Source organism: Macaca thibetana, chromosome X (assembly GCF_024542745.1).
Source record: "Macaca thibetana thibetana isolate TM-01 chromosome X, ASM2454274v1, whole genome shotgun sequence".
Taxonomy (NCBI): domain Eukaryota; kingdom Metazoa; phylum Chordata; class Mammalia; order Primates; family Cercopithecidae; genus Macaca; species Macaca thibetana.
In genome coordinates this window covers 53,785,852-53,810,330 of record NC_065598.1, presented here as the reverse complement: position 1 = coordinate 53,810,330, position 24,479 = coordinate 53,785,852, and the positions used below count along the sequence as shown (strand labels likewise).

Below are 24,479 nucleotides of genomic sequence, written 5' to 3'. Positions count from 1 at the left end.
TTAATTTTTCATCTCTAGAAGTTCAGTTTGGGTCTTTAAAAAATATATTCCATGTTTCTCCTTTAACATGCTCACTCTTTGACCGGACATGGTGGCTCACACCTGTAGTCCCAGCACTTTGGGAGGCTGAGGCGGGCGGATCACCTGACAATAGGGGTTTGAGTCCAGCCTGGCCAATATGGTGAAACCCTGTCTCTACTAAAAATAGAAAAATTAGGTGGGCGTGGTGGTGGGCACCTGTAATCCCAGCTACTCAGAAGGCTGAGATGGGAGGATCACTTGAACTTGGGAGGTGGAGGTTGCAGTGAGCCGAGATCATGCCATTGCACTCCAGCCTGGGCAATAGAGTAAGACTCCATCTCAAAAACAAAAACAAAAACAAAAAAACACCTCACTCCTCTTCTACTTTTTTCAACATGTAAAATATATTTATAATAGCTATTTAAATACTTTTTTTAAGGTGTCATTTCTTGGTCTGTTTATATTGATTGTTTTTTCTGGAGTATTGGTTGCATTTTCCTGCTATTGTGCATGCCTGATAATCTTTTTTTTTTTTTTTGAGACAGAGTTTTGCTCTTGTTGCCCAGGCTGGAGTACAGTGGCACGATCAGCTCACTGCAACTTCCACCTCCCAGGTTCAAGTGATTATCCTGCCTTAGCCTCCCAAGTAGCTGGGATTACAGGCACCTGCCACTACACCCGGCTAATTTTTTGTATTTTTAGTAGAGACGGGGTTTCATCATGTTGGTCTGACTGGTCTCAAACTCCTGACCTCAGGTGATCCACCTGCCTAGGCCTCCCAAAGTGCTGGGATTACAGGGATGAGACACTGTGCCCCCCCAATTTGTTGTTTTTTGAGACAGGGTTTCATTCTGTTGCCCAGGCTGGTCTTGAATTCCTGGCTCAAGCAATCCTCCCATCTCAGCCTCCTGAGTAGCTGAGATTATAGGTATGCACTACCACACCCAGCTGCCTGATACTTTTTATTTAATTATTATATTTTATTTTATTATTACTCTTATTTTTGAGACAGAGTCTCGCTCTGTAGCCCAGGCTGGAGTACAGTGGCGCCATCTCGGCTCACTGCAAGCTCTGCCTCCTGGGTTCACGCCATTCTCCCACCTCAGCCTCCCGAGTAGCTGGGACTACAGGCGCCCACCACCATGCCCGGCTAACTTTTTGTATTTTTAGTAGAGACAGGGTTTCACCATGTTAGCCAGGATGGTCTCGATCTTCTGACCTTGTGATCCGCCCGCCTCAGCCTCCCAAAGTGCTGGGATTACAGGTGTGAGCCACTGCGCCTGGCCCTAATTATTATATTTTATTTTATTTTAATTAATTAATTAATTAATTTTTTTTTTTTTGAGACAGAGTCTCACTCTGTCACCCAGGCTGGAGTGCAGTGGCTGGATCTCGGTTCACTGCAAGCTCTGCCTCCCGGGTTTATGCCATTCTCCTGCCTCAGCCTCCTGAGTAGCTGGGACTACAGGCGCCCGCCACCTCGCTTGGCTAGTTTTTTTGTATTTTTTAGTAGAGACGGAGTTTCACCGTGTTAGCCAGGATGGTCTGGATCTCCTGACCTCGTGATCCGCCCGTCTCGGCCTCCCAAAGTGCTGGGATTACAGGCTTGAGCCACCACGCCTGGCCAATTATTATATTTTAAAGGTGTCAAGGGCTGACTTTCAACAGCTCACCGCAAGAGAGCTGCTCTGCTACATATATAAAACCCCAACCCAGACTTGATAATTTTTAAAAAAATGTTTATTCATTCAAAGACTCTCACATCATTTTTCTTACTTTTTTTGCCCTCTAGTTATATTGGCTTTGAGTTCTTTTTTTTTTATTTTTTATTTTTTTTGAGACAAAGTCTTGCTCTGTTGCCCAGGCTGGAGTGCAGTGGCAGGATCTCGGCTCACTGCAACCTCCGCATCCTGGGTTCAAGCGATTCTCTTGCCTTAGCCTCCGGAGTAGCTGGGATTACAGGCGCCTGCCACCACGCCCGGCTAATTTTTTGTATTTTTAGTAGAGTTGGAGTTTCACCATGTTGGCCAGGATGGTCTTGATCTCCTGACCTTGTGATCCACCCGCCTCAACCTCCTAAAGTGCTGGGATTACAGGTGTGAGCCACCGCGCCCGGCTCCAGACCTGATAATCTTTTTTTTTTTTTTTTTTTTTTTTGAGACGGAGTCTCGCTCTGTCGCCCAGGCTGGAGTGCAGTGACGCAATCTCGGCTCACTGCAAGCTCCACCTCCGGGGTTCACGCCATTCTCCTGCCTCAGCCTCCCCAGTAGCTGGGACTACAGGCGCCCGCCACCATGCCCAGCTAATTTTTTTTGTATTTTTAGTAGAGTCGAGGTTTCACCTGTGTTAGCCAGGATGGTCTCGATCTCCTGACGTCATGATCCGCCCACCTCGGCCTCCCAAAGTGCTGGGATTACAGGTGTGAGCCACCGCGCCCGGCCAGACCTGATAATTTTTTACTGGACACCAGACATTATGAATTTTACCATGTTGGGTTCTGGCTTTTAGTTATTTTTATTCCTTTAAATTATTTTGAGCTTGTTTTTGGATACCATTAAGTACTTTAAAACAATTTATCCATTTGAGCCTTGTTTTCAAGCATTGTAGATGGACCAGAGTAGTCTTTAGGACTAATTTTGCCTTACTGCTGAAGCAATACCTCCTCTGAGTACTTTTCCTGATGCCCCATGTTATTACAAGGTTTTTCTACTCTGACTCTTGGAAATAATAATTATCCCAGCTCTGCATCACCCCCAATAATTTTTATCAATTTTTTTTCAGGGATCTTTTTCCTCTGCCTTGGATAAGATCCTCATACACATGTGCTGATCAGTACACTGCTGGAGACTCCGTGCAGGTCTTTGGAGCTCTTCCTCTGTTCAGCTCTCTACTTTCCATGCAGTTCTTCCTTCTTTGGTATTCTACTTTATGAATTCTAGCAATTGTGGCTTCTCTGAATCCTTAGCTCCATCTCCTCAACTTAGGGAGCTCCATTAAGATTTCCCCTTGGCCAGGTGTGGTGTCTCACGCCTGTTATCCCAGCACTTTGGGAGGCTGAGGTGGAAGTGGGAAGATCATTTGAACCCAGGAGTTCTAGACCAGCCTGGGCAACATTGGGAGACCCTGTCTCTGCAAAGAAAAAAAAAAGCCAGATATGGTGGCACACACTTTTGTAATCTCAGCTACTCAGGAGGCTGAGGCAGGAGGATTGCTTGAGCCCAGGCTTAAGGCTTAAGCCTTGAGTTGAGGCTGCAGTGAACCATGATTTCGCCACTGCACTCCAGCCTGGGTGACAGAGCAAAACCCTGTCTTACAAAATAAAAATAAAAAGGATTCCCCCTATCTGCACTGTGGCCTGTAAACTCTCTCCAAGGGTAAGCAGGGCCAATCATAGAACTACTTCACTTGTGGCCGGGCAGGGTGGCTCACGCCTATAGTCCCAGCACTTTGGGAGGCCGCAGGCGAGCAGATCACGAGGTCACGAGTTTGAGACCAGCCTGGCCAACATGGTGAAACCCTGTCTCTACTAAAAATACAAAAATTAGCCGGGCGCAGTCACGAGTGCCTGTAATCCTAGCTAGTTGGGAGGCTACGGTAGGAGAATCGTTTGAACCCGGGAGGCAGAGGTTGCAGTGAGCTGAGATTGTGCCACTGCACTCCAGCCTGGGCGACAGGGTGAGACTCCATCTCAAAAAAAAAAAAAAAAAAAAAAAAAAAAAAAAAAAAAAAAAAAAAAAAAGCAGCACTCAAGCCTTATGGTGTAGTTTATTTATTTATTTAGTTGTTGTTGTTGTTGTTGTTTGAGACAAAGTCTCACCCTGTTGCCCAGGCTGGAGTGCAGTGGCGCAATCTCGGCTCACTGCAACCTCCACCTCCGGGGTTGAAGCGATTCTCCTGCCTCAGCCTCCTGAGTAGCTGGGATTACAGGCGCTTGCCACCACGTCTGGGTAATTGTTTTTTTTGAGACGGAATTTCGTTCTTGTTGCTCAGGCTGGAGTGCAATGGTGTAATCTCCACTCACTGCAACCTCCACCTCCCAGGTTCAAGCGATTCTCCTGCCTCAGCCTCCCTAGTAGCTGGGATTACAGATATGTGCCACCACATCCAGCTAATTTTGTATTTTTAGTAGAGACAAGGTTTCCCCATGTTGGTCAGGCTGGTCTCGAACTCCCGACCTCAGGTGATCTGCCTGCCCTGGCCTCCCAAAGTGCTGGGATTATAGGCATGAGCCACCACGCCTGGCCCGGCTAATTTTTCTATTTTTAGTGGAGACAGGGTTTCGCTGTGTTGGCCAGGCTGGTGGCGAACTTGTGACCTCAGGTGATCCACTCATCTCAGTCTCCCAAAGTGCCAGGATTACAGGTGTGAGCCACGGTGCCCGGCTTTTATGGTGTGGTTTAGATCTATGTAAGCAACATCATAGAGATCTGGCAGCAAGAAGCACAAACTCATCTAATTCCAGAACAGATTTCAGGACTGGTCTCTGAGAAGGAGGGGGACAGGTAAGAGAAAGGCTGAGCCCACAGTTCAATGCATAGAACAGATTATATAGATGATAACAAGCCAGTAGATCACCAAAACTGGGAAACCAGATGAGAAATAAATTTTAGACACCAATTTTGAGAAAGGAGGATGCAAAGATGTTAGACCCTGCCTGGGTCTAACATCTTAGCTTATGCACTAATACCCTATGAATGAATGAATAAATTCCTGAGTGCCTGTAGCACTTACTGTCAGCAACATGCATGTGATAATTAGATGTTCAGTACCTTATGATCATTCTTGATTTATTATTCACTTATTTGTTCCTTATCTCTTTATCTGCATTCTAAGTCCACCAAAGGCATAAACTGTAATTGCGTGCTTCTCTCTTTCTTTCTTTCTTTCTTTCTTTCTTTCTTTCTTTCTTTCTTTCTTTCTTTCTTTCTTTCTTTCTTTCCTTCCTTCCTTCCTTCCTTCCCTCCTTCCTTCCTTCCTTCCTTTCTTCTTCCTTCCTTCCTTCCTTCCTTTCTCTCTCTCTCTCTCTCTCTCTCTCTTTTTTTCTTTTTTGACACCGAGTTTTGCTCTTGTTGCCCAGGCTGGAGTGCAATGCCACAATCTCGGCTCATGGCAACCTCTGCCTCCCAGGTTCAAGTGATTATCCTGCCTCAGCCTCCCGAGTAGCTGGGATGACAGTAATGCGCCACCACACCCAGCTAATTTTTTTGTATTTTTGGTAGAGACGGGGTTTCTCCATGTTGGTCAGGCTGGTCTTGAGCTCCCGACCTCAGGTGATCCACCTTCCTCAGCCTCCCAAAGGGCTGGGATTACAGGTGTGAGCCACCATGCCCAGCTTGTGTGCTTCTCTTTCTTATAAGTAGCAGCATTAGTATAATTATTTTGCCCAGGTTTCCTGATTCTCAGTTCAATACTTTTTAAAAACTATATTACTTAACCAGCACTCTTTTTTTTTTTTAAACATACCCCTAACATGAAGCTCATTAACCAGCATTCTTGACAGAAATAGTTTACCGAGGTAATGTACACGTATTCCTTGGCATATGCAAGGATGTATTCTTGAAAAGGCATGCATGGCTTAAAACCGTGCAAATCAAAAGCAATTTTCTCTCAAGAAATTATGGTAGGCCGGGCGCGGTGGCTCAAGTCTGTAATCCCAGCACTTTGGGAGGCCGAGGCGGGTGGATCACGAGGTCAGGAGATTGAGACTATCCTGGCTAACATGGTGAAACCCCGTCTCTACTAAAAATACAAAAAACTAGCCGGGCGTGGTGGCGGGCGCCTGTAGTCTCAGCTACTTGGGAGGCTGAGGCAGGAGAATGGCGTGAACCCGGGAGGCGGAGCTTGCAGTGAGCCGAGATCATGCCACTGCACTCCAGCCTGGGAGACACAGCGAGACTCCATCTCAAAAAAAAAAAAAAAAAAAAAAAAAAAAAGAAATTATGGTAAAAGACTTCATTATGCCATTTCCATTTTGGCTAGGTAAAATTTTTGCTACAGAAGTAACATGTGCAAACCATGAGTTAACCATTATTTAAATTATTCTGTGGACTCTCAAAATTTTCCTCAGGTCAACAGGTATAACAGGTATAAATATAACTCATTATTTAAAAAAAATTTTTTTTTTTGAGACGGAGTCTTGCTCTGTCGCCCAGGCTGGAGTGCAGTGGCAACATCTCGGCTCACTGCAAGCTCCACTTCCCTGGTTCACGCCATTCTCCTGCCTCAGCTTCCTGAGTAGCTGGGACTACAGGTGCCCGCCACCACGCCCGACTAATTTTTTTGTATTTTTAGTAGAGACGGGGTTTCACTGTGTTAGCCAGATGGTCTCGATCTCCTGACCTCGTGATCTGCCTGCCTCAGCCTCCCAAAGTGCTGGGATTACAGGCGTGAGCCACCGCACCTGGCCTATTTAAAAAAATTTTAAGCGTATTTTATATGCTTTAATGTGGATGTACCACAATTTATTCAACCATTTCCCTCTTGATGGGCATGCAGGTTTCTTGGTACTTTTATTTTTCATTTTGTTTTATTATTATTGTTTTTTGAGACGGAGTCTTGCTCTGTTGCCCAGGCTGGAATGCAGTGGCATGATCTCAGCTCACGTCAACCTCCACCTCCTGGGTTTAAGCAATTCTCCTGCTTCAGCCTCCTGAGTAGCTGGGACTACAGGCATGCACCACCACGCCCAGCTAATTTTTGTATTTCTAGTGGAGACGGGGTTTCACCATTTGGCTAGGCTGGTCTCGAACTCCTGACCTCAGGTGATCCGTGCGCCTCGGCCTCCCAAGGTGCTGCGATCACAGGCATGAGCCACCACGCCTGGCCTCTTAGTACTTTTATTCCTTACTCCGAACAGCTCAGTCAGAGGGTAAATATATGTAGCAGACACAGTGGTTGTCTAATCAGCTGGCATTCTCACCCTCCTTTCCTGCTAACAGAATGCTAATTTTGTTCAGGTATTAGGCAGAGAACCCTGATCTCGAGAAAGGTGGTCTTACTCCCTGGCCTAATGTCATCAGTTATGGCAAAGGAGATATATAGGTAAGTGTCTTTTTTTTTTTTTTGACAGACTCTTACTCTGTTGCCCAGGCTAGAGTGCAGTGGCACGATCTTGGCTCACTACAACCTCCACTTCCGGGGTTTAAGCGATTCTCCAGTCTCAGTCCCCTGAGTAGCTGGGACTACAGGCATGTGCCACCATGTCTGGCTAATTTTTGTATTTTTAGTAGAGACGGGGTTTCACCATGTTGGCTAGGCTGGCCTCAAACTCCTGACCTCAGGTTATCCACCTGTCTTGGCCTCCCAAAGTGCTGGGATTATAGGCATGAGCCACGGCACCCGGCCAGTTTCTTGAGGGATACCTGGAAAAAAGGGCTTTCCCTGAAAACAGGAGAGTGGCATCTCTCTTGCTTCCCTGGCCACTGCCATACCTTCACCCACTTTACTGCCTTTGAATGCGGTTATGATCTCCAGATTCAGCAGCCCATCTTGCAAGCATGAAGCAAAAAGCCTAGGGACAAGTACCCTGAAAAGGACTTTAAAAAATAAAAAGTAAAAAGCCTAAGGACAAAAAGGCAACATGCCGGACTAGATTCAGAGAGCTTCCAGACAGCTTCGGCACTTGGAGTTTCATGGAAGGTGGCAAAGGGAGAGGGCATGGAAGTTCTGGGCCCCTTCTGATACCTCACCCTATGCATCTCTTCATCTGTATCACTCATAAATCTTGAAGCCTAAAATATCCACGGTGTCTTAAGTGAAGTCAAAGAAACACTGTAACGGGGATGGCAATATCCAGAAGAGTTCCATAATGAAATGGAAATGGCTTACACAGGATGATGCTACCTGGGGAATGCAAGGAGGAGACACTCAGGAGCAGGGAGCCTCTTTTCCCCTAGGGAAGACTCTGGAACTGTGTAAGAAGCAGATGGATTCTTCAGTGCCCTATATACAGCTCCCAACTGACTGACAAAGAGCTGCTGGGTTTGTGGATGACAGTTCCAAGGTGAACAGACAACATCCTATTTGGGAGGATGCCACGATCGAAGAAGGTAAAAACAAACCAGTATGTGGGCTGAATTGCATGCTATTTTCCTAGCAGTGATGGAAGAATTGAACATTGATAAAAGCCCCTGTGTTTGGATTTTTACTCACTCCTGGGCAGTGTCCAATGGCCTGGTTATATACTCGGGCAGGAGGGCAATGGAAATGTGGCCTATTAAGGGGATGCCCACATGGGGCACAGCCCTGTGGAAATTTGAGGGGTGCATTAAAGTAGAACATGTCGCCAGGCGTGGTGACTCATGCCTGTAATCCCAGCACTTTGGGAGGCTGAGGCGGGCAGATCACTTGAGGTCAGGAGTTTGAGACCCGCCTGGCCAACATGATGAAACCCCATCTCTACTAAAAATACAAAAATTAGCCGGGCGGGGTACTGGGCGCCTGTAGTTCCAGCTACTTGAGAGGCTGAGGCATGAAAATCACTTGAGCCTGGGAGGCGGAGGTTGTAGTGAGCCGAGATCGCACCACTGCACTCCAGCCTGGGCGACAGAATGAGACTCTGTCTACAAAAATAAATTAATTAAATTAAATTTAAACAAGATTTTAAAAAGTAGAACATGTCAATGGCCATCACAATAACTCCCTTTTGTTTTGGAACGTGATTAGAATCATCAAGCAGCTATCCTTATGTGCTCATTTAAGGCGAACACCTGGGTCAAGAAATGATTGGATATCAGGATTCTATAGCAATGCAGAAATGGGCTGAATTGAGACATATTCCTTTTGCACCCTCTCAGGCACATAATGCCAATTAAGAACTGTTCTGTATGCCACAAAAGAGACAGAGACTGCCAATGACTATGTGGCAGATTCCCTGGTGAAAAGGCCCTGAACATAGTTGACAAGTCAGACTAATGCTGGTAGCCCTGGAGGGCTACAAATGGATCCTGATAGGTTGGACTTTGCTTACTTGGTAGAATATGCAAATGCCCAGAGTGCTATGGAAGAACCAGGACAGAAGGTATTGCATGGATTTCGATGGCCATCCATCATTTCTTCAGCCCAAGGAACACTGTACAGCCCATAATGCCCAACAATGGGCACAGAGACACCCTCCTCTGAGTAGTAGTTTGATAGAGTCAAAAACAAAGTCACTAGAAGAAAAAATAATTTCATAGAGATGGAGAACTGGCAATCGAAAGATTGGTTATCTAAAAGGGAGAGGGATAAAGGCATGAGGGGCTGACTTACACGCCTTTCATGAGTGTGTGCTCACACTCAGCATGAATGGAACTAAAGGAGTGTCCGCACTAGAGATTCTTCTGTTTTTCTGGTAGATCCGGGGAAGAGGGGATGGGAAAGGATCCCAGTATGACGATGCAATTCTTGCCAAGGGAGGAGTACAGTGGTATAACAACTATATATTTTTTTTTTCTTCCGCATATCACCTCAACTTTAAAAAAAAATTTCCTCTCCTTGATGCAGTGGTCATAGGACCAGGTCTGCAACTATAAATGCTAGAAGTAGGGATGATTCCTAAGAAACCTCATGTTTGGCCAGGCATGGTGGCTCATGCCTGTAATCCCAGCACTTTGGGAGGCTGAGGCAGGAGGATCACTTGAGGTCAGGAGTTTGAGGTTGCAATTAACCATGGTCATGCAAAAATAAATAAATAAAAATGAGCTGTTGTTGATCTGAAGCGAGAAAAAAAAAATTAAGTAAAAAGAAAATAGCTGGGCTGGGCATGGTGGCTCACGCCTGTAATCCCAGCACTTTGGGAGGCTGAGGCGGGCAGGTCACCTGAGGTTAGGAGTTAGAGACCAGCCTGGCCAACATGGTGAAACCCCATTTCTACTAAGAATACAAAAAAATTAGCCGGGCGTGGTGGCAGACGCCTATAATCCCAGCTACTTGGGAGGCTGAGGCATGAGAATTGCTTGAACTTGGGAGGCGGAGGTTACAGTGGGCCAAGATCGTGCCACTGCACTCCAGCCTGGGTGACAGAGACTCTGTCTCAAAAAAAAAGAAAGAAAGAAAAAAGAAAATAACTGAAAAAACACAAAGGTGGAAAAATTTGGGAATAAGTGAAGAGAAAGATAAATAGTAGCTGGGGCTAAAAGAATAAATAAATGGGTTATATAATGAGGGAAATCCAATACTACATTAACACCTTGACACCTTGATTGTCACATACAAGACCAACAACAACAAAAAAGAGATACATTAGCACTTTGAAGGACAAGAGATGACATTGTCTCCTAGCTCACTTACCCCAGATGCCTGAAACAGTTATGTTTGCCAAGACCACTCCTGCTTTTGGAACCTAACAAGATTGAATGGAAGCCTGCAAACCTGAGTGAGCTCACCCTAGAAGACATATTTATACAATATGATGAACTAGACTGACTATTAATGATTGAATGAGATTCTAGTAATATGGCAGTATCTTTTGAATTTTATATATCCCTTTTTTTTTCCTTTTTGACACAGTCTCCCTCTGTCACCCAGGCTGGAGTGCGGTGGTGCCATCTTAGCTCACTGCAATCTCCGCCTACCAGGTTCAAGCGATTCTCCTGCCTCAGTTACCCGAGCAACTGGGATCCTCCCGCCTCAGCCTCCCAAAGTCCTGGGATTACAGGCGTGAGCCACCACACCAGGCTGGGTTTCCTGTTTTTTTTAAGGAAGAATACTATTCCATTGTGTATATACTACATTTTCTTTATCCACTCATCCACTGATGGGCACTTAGATTGATTCCATGTCTTGACTATTGTAAATAATGCTGCAATGAACATGGGAATGCAGATATCTCTTTGATACACTGATTTCATTTTCTTTGGATATATACTTGGTAATGGGATTACAGAATCATATAATAATCCTGCTTTTAATTTTTTAAAGATTTTTTTTTTGCCTCTATAAGAGATTGGGTCTTGCTGTGTTGCCCAGGCTGGTCTTGTACTCCTAGGCTCAAGCAGTCTTCCTGCTTTGGCCTCCCAAAGTGCTAGAATTACAGGCATGAGCCACTGTGCTTGGCCCTATTTTTAATTTTTTGAGAAACCTCCCTACCATTTTCCATAATGTCTGTACTAATTTACATTTCCACTAACAGTGTGCAAAGGGTTCCTTTTCTGTTGTGGTGTGTTTGGTTTGTTGTGGTGGGTTTTTGTAGGGTTTGGGGTATGTGTTGTGGTGTTTTTGGGGTGTTTTGATGTTTGGTCTACATCTTCTCCAACACTTGCTATCTTTCATTTTGTTGATTATAGCCATTCTAACAGGTATGAGGTGAAGCCTAGGTTCTTTTATTTATTTATTTTAAAAAATGGGATACATGTGCAGAACGTGCAAGTCTGTTACATAGGTATACGTGTGCCATGGTGGTTTGCCACACCTATTGACCCGTCCTCTAAGTTCCCTCACCTCACTGCCTACCCCGCAACAGGCCCTGGTGTGTGTTGTTCCCTTCTCTGTGTCCATGTGTTCTCAGTGTTCAACTCCCACTTATGAGTGAGAACATGCAGTGTTCGGTTTTCTGTTTCTGTGTTAGTTTGCTGAGGATGATGGCTTCCAGCTTCATCCATGTCCCTGCAAAGGACATGATCTCATTCCTTTGTATGGCTGCATAGTATTCCATGGTGTGTGTGTACCACATTTCCTTTATGCAGTCTATCACTGATAGGCATTTGGGTTGGTTCCATGTCTTTGCTATTGTAAATAGTGCTGCAATAAACACACGAGGGCATGTGTCTTTACAGTACAATGACTTATATTCCTTTGGGTATGCATGTGTCTTTATGGTACAATGATTTATATTCCTTTGGGTATATACCCAGTAATGGGATTGCTGGGTCAAATGGTATTTCTGGTTCTAGATCCTTGAGGAATCGCCATACTGTCTTCCACAATGGTTGAATCAATTTACATTCCCACCAACAGTGTAAAAACATTCCTATTTCTCCACAGCCTCACCAGCATCTATTGTTTCCTGACTTGTTAATAATTGCCATTCTGACTGGTGTGAGATGGCATCTCATTGTGGTTTTGATTTGCATTTCTCTGATGATCAGTGATGTTGAGTTTTTTTCATATGTTTGTTGGCTGTGTGAATGTCTTCTTTTGAGAAGTGTCTATTCATATCCTTTGCCCACTTTTTGATGAGGTTTTTTGTTCTTTTCTTGTAAATGTGTTTATGTGCCTTGTAAATTCTGGATGTTAGACCTTTTCTCAGATGGGTAGATTGCAAACATTTTCTCCCATTCCATAGGTTGCCTGTTCATTCTCATAATGGTTTCTTTTGCTGTGCAGAAGCTCTTTAGTTTAATTAGATCCCATTTGTCAATTTTGGCTTTTGTTGCAATTGCTTTTGGCATTTTTGTCATGAAGTCTTTGCCCATGCCTATGTCCTGAATGGTATTGTCTAGGTTTTCTTCTAGGGGTTCTATGGTTTTGGGTTTTACATTTAAGTCTTTAACCCATCTTGAGTTAATTTTTGTGTAAAGTGTAAGGAAGGGGTCCAGTTTCAGTTTTCTGCATATGGCTAGCTAGTTTTCCCAGCAGCATTGACTAAATAGGAGATCCTTTCCCTATTGCTTGTTTTTGTCAGGCTTGTTGAAGATGGTTGTAGATGTGTGGTGTTATTTCTGAGGTCTCTGTTCTGCTCCATTGGTCTATATGTCTGTTTTGGTTACTGTAGTACTGTAGCCTTGTAGTATAGATTTTTTTTTTTTTTTAAGGCAGAGCCTTGCTCTGTTGCCCAGGCTGGAGTACAATGGTGAGATCTTGGCTCACTGCAACCTCCGCCTCCCTCAAGCAATTCTTCTGCCTCCCAGAAGCAATTCTTCTGCCTCTGCCTCCTGAGTAGTTGGGACCACAGGCATGCACCACCATGCCTGACTAATTTTTGTATTTTTAGTAGAGACAAGGTTTCACTACATTGGCCATGCTGGTCTTGAACTCTTGACCTCAGGTGATCCGCATGCCCCGGGGCCTCCCAAAGTGCTGGGATTACAGGTGTGAGCCACCACACCCAGCCAACCTTATAGTACAGTTTGAAGTCAGGTAGCATGATGTCTCCAGCTTTGTTCTTTTTGCTTAGGATTGTCTTGTGAAGCCCAGGTTCTCAATGAACTTGTTGAACAGCTGATCCAATGTTAGCATTGGGACATAGAATGTCCCTCTAGATTTCTTATTATGTGAGAAAGAAAACAAACCTCTATTTGTTTAAGCTACTATTAGTCAGATTTTCTGTTGCTTGCAGCCCAAACCATTCTGAACTAATACTATAGATTTTAAATTTTATTAGATTCTTCCAGATTACTTTGCAAACAACAAAAAAAGATAATAGTGATTCATACTCCTAGCAGTAATGGATGCATGCAGGAAAATGGACATTCATCAGGATTTTTTTTTTTTTTTTTTTTTTTTTGAGACAGAGCCCCCCTCTCTGTTGCCCAAGCTGGAGTGCAGTGACATGAATACAGCTCACTGCAGTCTCGACCTCCTGGGCTCAAGCAATCCTTCCACCTCAGCCACCCAAGCACCACCACAACCAGCTAATTTTTTTTTTTTTTTTTTTTTTTGTAGAGATGGGGTTCTCAGTATGTCACCCAGGCTGGTCTTGAACTCCTGTTCCTGGCCTCATCTGGAGTTTAATTTGTATATAGTATAAGGTAGGAACCTAGTTTTGCTTACTTCTTGCTGGATAACCAATTTTTAAAGCACCATTTATTAAATAAGCTGTCTTTTTTGCACATAATTGAAATTGAGATTTATTTATATTTTCTGTAGTTATTATTTTTATTTATTTTTTGACGAAGTGTCACTCTGTAGCCCAGGCTGGAGTGCAGTGGTGCGATCTCGGCTTACTGCAACCTCCGCCTCCCGGGTTCAAGCAATTCTCCTGCCTCAGCCTCCTGAGTAGCTGGGATTACAGCCACGCATCCGCGTGCCACTGCACCTGGCTAATTTTTTGTATATTTAGTAGAGACGGGGTTTCACCATGGTGGCCAGGCTGGTCTTGAACTCCCAACCTCAGGTAATCCACCCGCCTCGGCCTCCCAAACTGCTAGGATTACAGGCATGAACCACTGTGCCCAGCCTATTGCTTTTAATTTCTCTATCTTCCTCACCCTCTTCCCCAACCCCAACCCAGGTTTTACTGTTTTAGGGGAAGGGATATGGCAAGAGACTAAGAGCAGATTTTACTTGCCCATCTCTGTTTTTGTGTTTCGAAAGCCCAAGTCCTTAGGGGAAGAGGGTTAGTGTGTAGTCAAATTGTCTTGGCCAGAAAATATAAAGGGAGAATGATTTTATCCACCCTAAAGAGAGATTCTAGCCCCTCCTACCTGCTAGGTCTGAGGATAATATAATGCTATCAGGGAGATCCTTGGGTTCCAGGTAGAAAGGACCTGTGTCCTGCTTCCTGGCATCATCCCTGGGTAGACAGCAAAACGTGAGAGAAAAGAGGCTGTTCTAGGCAACTTTAACAAAAATTCCCAAGCCACTGGGAGGGACCCAGTGTAACAAGGGCCTGCCATACCATAAAGGAACACTATGGGATAAGGCAATGAACCTCTGACTGCTAACCTGTGTGGCCACATAGCCAAAATTTTTTTTTTTCATTTCGCAGCCTGGTCTTGAACACCCGAGCTCAAGCAATCCTCCTGCCTCAGCCTCTCAAAGTGCTGAGATGACAGGCTTGAGCCACAGTGCCTGGCTATGATTAAGGATTTAATGGACCTCTGTTCCCAGGTCTTAGCACCGTGGCTTGAACCTGAGATGGAGGAACATCAAGAATAATACAGGTTATTTTCCAACCCCAAGGAATCGGGGATATTGGAGTCAAAAGTTAAATGGAATCATAGACAAGAAAGATGCAACAAAAAATGTTTAAGAGCATGGACTCTGAACTAAACTAACTGGTTTAGTTCTAGCTCTGAAACTTACTTGCTGTGTTACTGTGAGCAAGTTATTTAATTTCTTTGTGCCTTGGTTTACTAATTTGAAAACTGATGTTAATAATGGCACTTACCTCATAGGATTCAATGGGCTTGTATAAAGCACATAGTAAATGCTATTGGATTATTAGCTGACATTATTATTATTACTATTATTATTATTATACACCTTAGTGGGTAGACTACAATTCATACCTGCTACATGAGGGATTTGTGACAAGACTGTTTTGAAAGACTATTACAGACTATTGGAATAGATGCAGAGAGTCCGTAGAAGGAATGGAGAGAGGGAGAGAGGAAGAAAGGCAGGTCAGCAAATGAAGCCTGGTTAGTTAGCCCAGCAGACTGAAGTTTCTGATTCTCAAAAGAATATACTATGTCAGATTGTACATTTCTTAAAGAACTGATCTTATTCTGGAGAGGGAGGGGCTGTTACAGCAACCCCAACTCAGGCTCTGTAGTCTGGCCACATGGGAATTTTGCAGAGGAGTTAAGATCTTGGACACTTTGCAAGTTTTGGAGAAGTGATGTGGGCTTAGTCATCTGTAGGCATTCTGAGAGTCAGTTGTCAAGGCAAAGGCATTTACCTTAAGATTGCCCCCTGATGGCTCAGCGCGGTGGCTCAAGCCTGTAATCCCAGCCTCAGTTCGAGATCGTCAGGAATTTGAGACCAGCCTGACCAACAAGGTGAAACCCCGTCTCCACTAATACAAAACTTAGCCGGGGGTGGTGGCGCGTGCCTGTAATCCCAGCTACTCTGGAGGCTGAGGCAGGAGAATCGCTTGAACCCAGGAGGCGGAAGTTGCAGTGAGCCAAGATTGCGCCACTGAACGCCAGCCTGGACGACAGAGCAAGACTCCGTCTCAAAAAAAAAAAAAAGATTGCCCCCTGATATATGCTCTGGGCACATGTGGAAAGATTGCATCTAGGAAGAAGAGACTAGACTAATAGCAAGGCTGGAGAAATTGCACTATCCAGCCTGAAATGTGGAGTGTTTCTAAGTCAGTCACTAAGACAAAGATAGCTATTCACTTCTGAGTATGCCCTTACTCAAGGGATACCCAACTTGTTCTGGGAGGAAAGAGAACCTTCTGGGAGGATATTAATAACCCTAAGATGATCCTGGTGAGAAATTCCCCTAGTGGAAAGACTTGCCTGGAGAAAAGATCACCCAGACATCCAAGCCCTGGGAATTACTGCCTTGAACACAGGCACCTGGATGAGAAGTACACTTTCCCTTGCTGGGATGCTAAGATTTAATAGAGGGAGAATGTGGCTCAGTATTATTTAGATAATATAGATAGATTTTTTTTCTTTCCTGTATTTTTCTTTTTCTCTACCTGTCCCTTCCCCCAAAATAACATCGCTTTGTGGTGTACCTCAGGGGAGGGAGGTGGCAAGGCAGGAAAACAAATACTCTGTCACTCTTTCTGGTTTCTGTGTTCCCAAAACATAAGTCCTTAAGGAAGGGGTATTAGGGTGTAGGGGCAGAGACCAAGTATCTGGACCAGAAAACTAGAAGAAAGAGTTGCACAAACCTAAAAAATGATTCTTCTCTTCCTCACTCCCCTCTCCTTGGGAGGAAGAGACAACAAGAGCAGAGAGAGATATCTGTGAGAGCACAAGCAGCATTGATTAGCCTCAGCTTCCCAGGAGCAACAACTAGATAATGGGGAAGACTCAAGAGAGGAAGGGCTGTGTGGAATGTCTAGGTAGATGGCCCAATACCTATTGGGACTTCGTGAAAAATTCTGTGCCCCAAGTGTGGCAGAGACATTGGAAAGGACCACAGCACTGGAAAGGACCCATGTGGGCAGAGGGCTCAGCATAAACTGCCAGGATCTAAATAACTAGAGGCAGATATCCTTACTCCACTTACACTTACACTCATGCCTGGGCACTACCTAAGATCCCCAAACTGTGGCATCACTTGGGTTAAGGGAAATGAACATCAAGAATGATGGACATTGTTTACCTCCCCGCCCCAATAACCTGGTTAAAAAGAGGTCACGGGGTCAGAAATTAAGTTCCAGAAACAGTCACAACTCTACCCATGGTTGCAGTAGTCAGCTAACTACAAACTTTGAGGTTCATTTCAGCTCCATCTTGTTGACCGCAAAAGTTACCATCCTGTGTGGTAGGAAAGAGACCAACAGATAGTAGGACCATAAAACTAGCCTCCTACCCCCACTCTTGTGGGATTCCGGGGTTTAAAAAAGATTCCAGTGAAATCTTTTGTAATTTATTGGCACCAGAGCCTCTAGAAAAAAATGAATTAGATTATTGAAAGGATGCTTTCCTGGAACAATGTAAAACCAAATTACAAATAGTTAATATAAATCAAAATTTCTGTTTGATGAGTAGGAACATTGCAAACGTCACTTGAGAGTCAGTGGAAACCAGTAGGTAGGAAAGGAATGTTCCCTGTCATACCTTGGTGATTAGCTAGAATTGCCCGCTCCCCTTTCTGCCTACAGTGGCATCTGTGCTGAGTTACAGACCAGATTGTCCCAAATAGAAAAGCACATATGTCAATAAAAGGTCTAAATTGAGAAGGACCTGTATTTGGATGGGGAGCTGACTTCTTTGATTTTCAAATTTCTAAAGGTCATAAAAGTCACTCTACTCAATAGTTTTTTTTTTTTAACAAGTATTCAACTATCAAAGAGGTACTGCTCAAAAGAATTAACATCTAAGCAGATTGAAGGGCTAACATTTCCAAGTATTGAATTTATTCATTACCTACATCATCAGGCTCAGAGACAAGAGAAGAGGAGCAGGTCACAACTGAGCTAGATGCCTTGCTTTTCATAAAGGTGATGTGTGTGGTAGTGGTGGGAATAGGGTGACACTGAGAAATACAAACGGTGGCCACAAGTTTCTAGTCGCCATCTCATGGGAGTCAGGACCTACAAAGACTTGGGATAAATTGGTAACCTTTGAAACTTTGAAACTGCCCCTTAGTGGTTGTTCAGCTACTCTTTCCTCTGTTTTTGGTTGACACTAGTCAACCAATCAACAGGAAAAAGAGACTATCTTCAGGGACAGTGAGGAAAGGAGCGTGGGAGACCCCATCCATTTTTCAGCTAATTGAGACTTCAGAGACCCTTAAGGTAGAATGGTGAAGCTATTTGGAGAAACCACACCTTGCTCTTTCAAATCGGCCAGGAAGAAAGATCTCCACCGGTCTAGTGGCTGGACCCCATAGCCCTATTGTTTCCTCAGCGTCTCCCTTCATTGTCAAAATGGAAAGATGGGAGTTTAAATGTATTAAGGGCATGGTCCGGTTTCCTTACATGTTCTGGCAATATTGAAATTAGTAAGGAAGGGGCAGAGGCAAGAGACAGGGCTACAAGGCCTCCCACCATTATACTCAACACCGCCCCCCCCCTTACAAAGTCAAACCATTACACTTTATTTGGACTTTGGAAACCTGAGTTAAATTTATTGATTGTGCTGTTTTAAAGAGCTGAAAAAGACTGAGATTTCTGAGGCCTACGGCAAGAAAAGAAAAATAGGTAGTGGAGAGGGGATAACTCAGTGATAGGGCCGAGGCTGGAGGGCTGAAAGCATTAGTCTGATATTTCCCACACAGCCTCCCAGCTTGAGGGGCATTCAAAAAGAATGCCCTGCCCTTTAGCTGCGCCACCAGATGACTCCCGGGAGATTGAAAAATGTCTCGGCTCTGGAAAGAGCACACCTAGGTTCAAGTTCTAACTCCACAAATAGTATTAACTTGAGCAATTCATGTCCATTTCCCCTCCTGAGCCTCAGTTTCCTCCTCTGTCGGGCCGGGATTATTCATGGGAGAATGACAGAAACAATTCTATACTGCTCCTGGCATAGCACAGGAAGCAGTTTGAAGCCGCTGCGCCGAGGCTAACATGTACCGAAAGCTCGAAGGAAGCAGCATTCACTACCAGCTAGAGGATCTGTGAGTTTTTCAAGGAGGTGGCCGGTGGGAGACAGAGAGAGCCAGTCTCAGTTGGAGGCAGCCTTTCCGCATGCGCGCGGTCTAGAAGCCTGGCGGCGGCGAGGGGGCGGGACCAGGTTTCTGAAGGGGTTGCTATGGCACCGAGGGGCCGGGGAGGTTCACCGAACCCTTAAAAGCATTGCTCCCTCCCCCACCTGCCACCATCAGGGCCGAGGGCCATTGTTCCGGGCAAAATGGCGTCGGTAATCCCCCTACCGGTCAGAGGCCTGAGTAAAACTGAGGGTGGGAGTCTGACCATAGGTGGGAAGAAAAACTACAATTCCCAGGGTACATCGCACCGGCCTGCGAGGCGCAGGGCACGTGCCCAGGCCTAGCGGTTACATGCCGTCAAAAATCAGTTTCATAGCTTCCCTTTCTCATCCCTGCTTTGGTCGTTTCCCAGCCCCCCCGCGCGCGCACTGCGGTCCTGGGGGTCGGGGGGAACATGCCGTGGCTGTTGCCCCCGCAACGTAACTGGGAGGCCAGTATTTGTAAATCTGTGCTTCGACTTCTAATCCCAAAGCCGGCAGGTATGGGTCTCGCGAGAAAGCCCGGGAGTTGGAAAAAGGGAGTTAGGGGTGGCGGGCGAAAAGGTGCCGGCGGGTATCACCTCCTAACAGCGGTGCTACCGCATTCAGAGGCTCGCGAAGACCCAAGGGTGGGCAGTGGGGGGCTAGGAAGTAGTGTGTGCTTGGACTTTTCTTCTTCTCTGAGGGGAGAGGGTAGAGCAGCTGAGAGAGCGAGAGGGCTTCGGAACACACAGGAGGTGTCGCGCGTGCTTCCTCTAAGAGGTTTTCTCTTTGCAAGGGGGAGAAGCCTTTCTCCTCGACGCGCATCCCTGTCTCCCGCGGCGCCGAGGGGGCGGGAGGCGTGCGCGCGCACTCGTTGGCTGGCCACTCGGCACCTCGCCGCGATAGAGGCGGTTCCGAGTTGGGGCTGCTCCGTTGGCTTTCTCCGCCCCTCCCCCTCTGCTGTTCTCCCCTCCCTTCCCCGCCCCCCTCCGCCCCTCTCTCCTACCCGTCCGAATTCCCTGGCTGGAGTACGCGTGCGTCTGCTCAGCTCCGGGCCGAGCGCGAGCTTGGGCTCGTACCCTGCTCCCCTCTCTCCGCCCGCTCTTTACCTACCGGCCGTAGCTGGCCCGGTGGGCTTGCGGGGAGACGCTCGCGCGCGCAAGCGCACACGACGCGGAGCGGAGCTCGAGACATCGAGGAGAGGAGTAAGAAGCATCGGAGGAGGCGATCGAGGAGGAGGCGGTGTGTGTGTATGTTTCTGTTCTACGGTGTGGCTCGTCGTGGGGCGAGAGGAGGCTCGAGAGAGGGCGAGGGAGAAGCGAAAAGAGTCAGAGTCTCCTCCTCTGCGAGAGCCTCTAATCTGGTGAGGGTCCCGGGCCGGCCGGGGCGCTAGGAGAGAGGGAGGAGGCCGGGGGGCGTGTCTGGGATCGGGCTGAGAGATGAATGGGCCAGGGATGAATGGAGGGAGGCAGCGGCGGCCAAGAGTCTGTTAGGAGTAAGCGCCCTAGCGGGGGGCGGCTTGACCGAGGCAGGGTGAGTGCGTTCACCAGTCGGTACCGGACGAGGTCGGGCTCGGGGCTAAGGGGCTGTCGAAACCGCTGAATAGGCGGAGAGGAAAATGAAAAGGGGGAAAGTGGGGAAGGGCAGGTTTGAGGCTGAGGTGCGGTTTTTGTTTTGTTTTGTTTTTTGTTTTTGATTTTTTTTTTTTTTGGTTGTTGTTGAGGGGTGACAACTTTGGGAGCTGATGGAAGACCAGGGGACGGGGAAGGTGAGGAGGATACAGGAGGGGGACCAGGAGACGGTTGACAAAGGACTGAGTGATCACTTAAGTGAGATTGAAGCTACTGAAAGGGAAGATCGCTTCGGGTGTGGGAAGTTCAGTTGTATTGATGGGAATAGGATGAAGGAAAGAGTAGATTTAATTAAGAGGTTCAGCTAATGTGTGAGGGACTGGATGGGGTGAGGAATATTGCTGGCTTGTTGTGTAAATGTGTTAGGTTCAAGGAGATTCTGAGGTGTTATTTGGGAAGGTAGTGTGTGTTGTGTGACTGACAGGTTGGGGATGGGGAGGAGATGGTATGATAGGTGAGGATGAAAGTGGTGAGGTGGCTTCACTGTACTGAAAGAGGTTTTGTTTGACTAGTTAAGAGTGGTGAAACATTTATATAATGAGGTGTGGGTGGAAATCCTGCACGTGTGTATCTCCGTATCTTGGGAGTTGAGAGACTTTGTCAAAATGAGACTGAACCCTCAAAACAGATGCGAGTAGTATGGCTATTTTTTCTTAAGAGTTACTGTTGATTGAGACAATTATATGAATAAAACAGCCTTTGAGTTGTGAAAATCTTCTGCATAGTAGTGATTGTATCCAATTTTTGGAGATATCGTTGTCTGTTTTTCATCTATAGTAAGTTGTAATACCAAGAGAACTTTTGAAGAGGTCTTAGTATGTGACAGAGCAGCAGGTGTCTTTTAGAGTTTCTATCCTTTGGATTGATGTGTTTAAAAATTGTTTAAACTCGACAGCTCAAGGGAAAGATACCTTGCATTAAAGGATAGCAAAAATGCACTAAAGCTTAGCCGGGCGTGGTGGAGCATGCCTGTAATCCCAGCTACTTGGGAGGCTGAGGCAGAAGAATCTGTTGAACCCGGGAGGCAGAGGTTGCAGCTAGCCAAGATTGTGCCACTGCACTCTAGCCTGGGCGACAGAGTGAGACTCTGTCTTAAAAAATCCACTAAAGCTGACTTTGAACTAAAATAATTGTACATGTTTTTTTGGTCATTCCGAATTTATCTTGTTTGAAAATTGGCATTCGCTTTTTGGTGTGAGTTTAAATTACAACAGATTACGTGAACATTTTGTTCTGTGAATACTTATCTTCTGATAAGGATGTCTTGTCCTGGTCTCATTCTGTTCTGGGTCAAGATTAATGGTTATGGATTTTAATGTTTTGTGATTATTTTTTACAAATTTTACTGATATATATTTAGTTTTCTTGGAAATGTTGCAAACTTGAGAACATTCCCATGCTGTTTTTCTTTTATTCTGCTTTGATATTGGAAAGAGTGTAATCCTTGTTTAGGCTACCCACAGTTCGAATACAGAAGGTCATTTCTGTTCATAGTCTCTCAGATTGAGATGAATACTTAATGTATTAAATAGTACAGTAGAAGTATAAAGGCACTATAAAAGCCTGGAAATGTTGCACTAACTCAACCAGGCAAGGCGATCTCCCAGTTTTTTGAACTCGATGTTTCTAGAGTGAAGGGCATTCACATTTTGGGTCTTGAAAGTGTAAGCATGGTATATTTGGAGAATGGAATGAGATAAGGCTGGAATCTTAGGTTGAGGCTGGGGTGAATTAGGAACTCTTGATTGTTTAAGAAGGGGAATAACAAACAGATTTATGGTGTTTCTGCCTTTGCTTCTGATGTCCCCCTCTACCTGGAATGCTTTCTCTCCCCCTTCTCTTGAATTTGAACTCATGCTTTTAAAACTTAACATCTGTCACCAGCTATTCCTGAAAGCCTTTCCTGGTTTCCCTTTCTTCCTTTTCAAAAACTCCACCAAGCTAGGTTAGGTCTCCCTCTTTAGAGTTCTGTCATACCTTGTACATAATTTTATTACGGCACTTCGGTTGGGAGGCAGGTAGGAAAGGCATTTTTCTCCTTCTATCTGAAAGAGAAATGAAGCCCAGAAAAACAAGACTTGCCCTAGTAACTGGTGGGCCCCGGAATTCTGACTTCTAGACCATTGTTGATCTTCATATCACAGGTTTACGTTTGCTTATATAATTATAGTTTTAAGAGTTAGATTTCTGTAGCGTTGACTTAACTTTCTTCCATAGAGTTTCTGTTTTTACTGTATTGTTCATTGCTGAGCCAGTAAATGATAAAGCCAGTGGCTGCAAAGAACCAGAGTAGACAGAAGTAAGGAAAATAATGGTTATTATTATTATTTTTTAGAGAGAGTCTCGCTCTGTCACCCAGGCTGGAGTGCAGCAGCGTGATCTTGGCTTACTGCAACCCCCGCCTCCCAGGTTCAAGCAATTCTCCTGCCTCAGCCTCCCTAGTAGCTGGGATTACAGGCACGTGCCACCATGCCTGGCTTATTTTTGTATTTTTAGTAGAGATGGGGTTTCCCCATGTTGGCCAGACTGGTCTCAAACTCCTGACCTCAAGTGATCCGCCCACTTCAGCCTCCCAGAGTGCTGGGATTACAGGCATGAGTCACCGCGCCCGGCCGCTATCAGATTTCTAGTCAGATAATTGAAATAAAAATAATTAACAGAGGGCTTAATTTTTTTTTATTTTTAAATAATACTTATTAGTATATTTAACTGATTTTTAAAAAAATAATTATTTTATTATTTTTTAAGTTCTGGGGTACATGTGCAGGATGTGCAGGTTTGTTACATAGATAAACGTGTGCCATGGTGGTTTGCTGCACCTATCAACCCATCACCCAGGTATTAAGCCCAGCATGAGTTGGCTCTTTTCCCTAGTACTCTCCCCTCCTTCCGCCTCCCCGACAGGCCACAGTTAACTGTTGTTCCTGGAGGGCTTAAATTTTTGTGTATGTTTTTGTGGTGAAGGAATTGTGTATAAGAAAAAAAAAGAGCCTCCTTTCTCAGTCTCTCAATATAAGTAGACGAGCTCTATTTACAGATATACTTGATTTTGTCTCTTGGCCAAAAGCCAGAATTCTTTCAAACGAGTGGGTCTTTTCCATCTTTGTTTGAGATCATAACATTTATGATGCCGTTAGGAGACATTTGATGACTAAAAAACATCTATAAGACATTCATTCAGAAATTTTAAAGCTTCAAAAGTAGAATTGATACAATTTTTAATTGTTTTGATAGAGCTTGTTATGAGATTTGGTTTGGCAAATGTTGAGATTGACTCACTGCAGAAATGAGCTTAAATGCCCTTTTAGGGATATATTTTTCTCATTAACTTTTTTTTTTTTTTTTTTTTTTTTTGAGACAGTTTTGCTCTGTCACCCAGGCTGGAGTGCAGTGGTGCGATCTCGGCTCACTGCAACCTCTGCCTCCCAGGTTCAAGCTATTCTCCTGCCTCAGCCTCCCAAGGAGCTGGGATTATAGGTGCATGCCACCACGCCTGGCTAATTTTTGTATTTTTAGTATAGACGGGGTTTCATCATATTGGCCAGGCTGGTCTCGAACTCTTGACCTTGTGATCCACCTTCCTTGGCCTCCCAAAGTGCTGGGATTACAAGCGTGAGCCCCTGTGCCCGGCCGAAAGAAATGAAGTACATTGTTTTCTGTGTTTTAGCATGGTGACTTTTCTTTTTGAGACGGAGTCTCCGTCACCCAGGCTGGAGTGCAATAGTGCCATCTCAGCTCACTGCAACCTCTGCCTCCAGAGTTCAAACGATTCTCCTGCCTCAGCCTCCTGAGTATTTGGGATTACAGGTGCCTGCCACTACACCTGGCTAATTTTTGTATTTTTAGAAGAGACAGGGTTTCACAATGTTAGCCAGGCTGTTAGCATAGT

General features: G+C 45.2%; 4 protein-coding genes across 48 annotated transcripts in view; 1 reads left to right on the top strand and 3 right to left on the bottom strand.

The window, feature by feature from the left end:
• TSR2 (TSR2 ribosome maturation factor) overlaps window positions 1–24,479 on the bottom strand; it is a 1,158,091-nt gene that overhangs the window by 64,738 nt on the left and 1,068,874 nt on the right. Inside the window, exon 1 of one of the 40 annotated variants that reach the window (XM_050777061.1) lies at window positions 18,359–18,362. The exons of 38 other annotated variants lie outside the window; for them this stretch is intronic. The gene's annotated coding sequence lies outside the window, so the exon portion shown is untranslated. Of the gene's footprint in view, window positions 1–13,453; window positions 13,458–18,358; window positions 18,363–24,479 lie in introns of those variants that run through there. One more of the 40 variants, XM_050777081.1, reaches the window with a different exon arrangement.
• Window positions 1–24,479, bottom strand: part of GNL3L (G protein nucleolar 3 like) — a 517,777-nt gene that overhangs the window by 191,794 nt on the left and 301,504 nt on the right. The window lies entirely within an intron of this gene.
• MAGED2 (MAGE family member D2) overlaps window positions 1–24,479 on the bottom strand; it is a 645,534-nt gene that overhangs the window by 446,587 nt on the left and 174,468 nt on the right. The window lies entirely within an intron of this gene.
• WNK3 (WNK lysine deficient protein kinase 3) overlaps window positions 19,268–24,479 on the top strand; it is a 170,577-nt gene continuing 165,365 nt past the window's right edge. The window contains exon 1 of one of the 6 annotated variants that reach the window (XM_050776810.1): window positions 19,268–19,478. The gene's annotated coding sequence lies outside the window, so the exon portion shown is untranslated. Of the gene's footprint in view, window positions 19,479–19,961; window positions 20,323–24,479 lie in introns of those variants that run through there. The other 5 variants (XM_050776812.1, XM_050776811.1, XM_050776807.1 and 2 more) reach the window with 5 other exon arrangements.